Below are 2,160 nucleotides of genomic sequence, written 5' to 3'. Positions count from 1 at the left end.
GGGGCCTCCTCTGGACTCTCTCCAGCAGCTCCACGTCCTCCTGCTGCTGTTCCCAGGGCTGGGGCAGCTCTGCAGGTGATTTTGAGACAGAACATTTAAACCTATAAATTGAAATAGATTAAGCTCCTGGTTAACTCCTCCCAGCCCACCTGTCCTGCCCAGAGCTCTCTCTGCCCTCGGGGTCCCATCCCTGCCTGGGCTGTGCCCGGGCCCTGCTGGAGCTTAGGGGGTTATATTGGCTCTGGCCATTTGCTTGAGATTATCGGTTTAGCCAGTGCTGCCTTAAATTTGTTTATATAAAAACAATCCTTTGATCCACGAGCCAGATGCAAATACTATCTTGTGATTCTGATGGGGATTAGGTCGTTACAACATCTTGACATGTTTTTGGTTTTATGCAATTTAGAATATGAGGGGAGGAGACCCGGCCCCGGGAAGGTTCTGGGTGCTCTGCACTTGTGCTGTAGCAAACTCAAATCAGATTGATTTGCTCCAAAGGCACTGACCTTCAGAGCCATAAAAATAACAACTGCTCGTGCTGCCTGGAGTTGGTTTGATTTGACCTGATTTTTCTGGAAGCTTTTCTTCCAGAAAAGCTGAAGCTGTAAAGGAAGCAATTTTACCTGCTCTCTATCCTCCCCAAGGAAAGACATGGCATTTCTGAGTCTTTTGCTCGTTTAGGAACCCACTTTGAGCCAAAAATCTCCTTTAGCTTTCTCCTGGTTGAGGGTTTGATGTGCTGATCCTGCTCTGTGGAACTTGTGGGACACCACTGTCTCTGAGCTGCCCTTGTTTCCATCTACCACAGGGTTTGGGCAGCTTGACTGGTGTTTTGGTGGGGTTTTCTTGTTCCAAGTTTGCAGAGCCCTCAGTAGGACAGGTGGGGGTGTCCTGGCTTTTCTTTTTGTGCCTGGAGATCAGTCTGTCAGTGAAACCTTCCTGCAGGTGAAGTGCTTGTTTTCTGAAGAGCTGACAGCACTGGGGTGCCACCTGAGACACCCCTGAGGGGCCCTGAGCAGTGCAAAGCTGACCTCAGGGGCACACAGACTCCTTCCAGGTGCTCCCTGGTTTAATGCATCAATAAAGGTGGTGGCATCAGAATCATGGGAATCATTCAGGTTGGAAAAGCCCCCCAAGGTCCCCAAGTCCCCCCTGTGCCCAATGCCCACCTTGTCCCCAGCCCAGAGCACTGAGTGCCACGGCCAGGCCTTCCTGGGACACCTCCAGGGCTGGGCACTCCAAACCTCCCTGGGCAGCCCCTGCCAAGGCCTCACCACCCTTTCCAGGGAGAAATTCCTGCTGATGCAGGGCCAGGAGTTGGACTTTAATAATCCTTGTGGGTCCTTTGCAGCCCAGGAGGTTCTGTGATCCCTGCAGCCGGGCTGAGCTCCCTCACTGCTGCCAGGAGGGTCCAGCAGGTCCTGTGTGGCTCCCCTGTGATTCCTTGGAGATCTCGTGGCTGTTCCTGCTTGTGTACCCCTGTCATCTGTGCCACAGTGTGGTACCAACCACCCCAGGCCCCCCATTTCTCCTTGCCTGGGCTGCTCAGGGAATTCAGGGACTGCCAGTGCTTCTCCCAGTTCCTAGTTAGGACCATCCCACTGTTCCAGTGAACAGCAGCCCTTGTAAAGCCTGGCAGCAGGAGGAGCTGGTGTGTGGAGCTGCTGAGAAGCAGGTCCAGGGATCCCTGGAGTATTTTCAGCTCCTTCAGGAGGGTGTAGGTGTATGTTTTTCTGTAAACTGGCAAGTTCATGTCGAATTTTCCTAAAACACCACAGTGAGCCACTGATGTAGCTGGGAAGACTTTTCCATGTGCTCCCCTGAGGGTTGGATTAAGCTGTGCCTGAAGGACACTGGCACCATGGCTTTGTTATAAAATGAGCTCAGGGAAGGGGCAGCAGCAGCTCCAGGTGACTGAGTGTGTGTCACTCTGGGAGTGAGCTGTTGGTATTTATTTTCAGGCTGTTTGAAGCCAGGGCTGAGTGTTCCTTGCCCCTGAGCAGAGCTGATGGCCCGGGGAGCTGAGCTGCTCTCGGGGCTTGTGCTGCTTGTTACGCTCACCTAAAACTGCTCAGTGTCATAAAATCAGAGAGTCCCAGGTGGGTTGGGTTGGAAGGGACCTGAAAGCTCATCTCATGGTGGGGAAAAACCAAACCTTGT

General features: G+C 52.8%; 1 protein-coding gene across 1 annotated transcript in view; it reads left to right on the top strand.

Annotated features, from left to right (window-relative positions):
- The window catches only part of MAP4 (microtubule associated protein 4), a 114,029-nt gene that overhangs the window by 21,841 nt on the left and 90,028 nt on the right, over nt 1-2,160 (top strand). The gene's annotated exons all lie outside the window — the stretch shown is intronic.

Source organism: Manacus vitellinus, unplaced genomic scaffold (assembly GCF_001715985.3).
Source record: "Manacus vitellinus isolate BGI_N305 unplaced genomic scaffold, ASM171598v3 scaffold_78_pilon, whole genome shotgun sequence".
Classification (NCBI taxonomy): Eukaryota; Metazoa; Chordata; class Aves; order Passeriformes; family Pipridae; genus Manacus; species Manacus vitellinus.
Note: the sequence above shows the minus strand (reverse complement) of the source record. Positions and strands in the feature narration are given on the sequence as shown.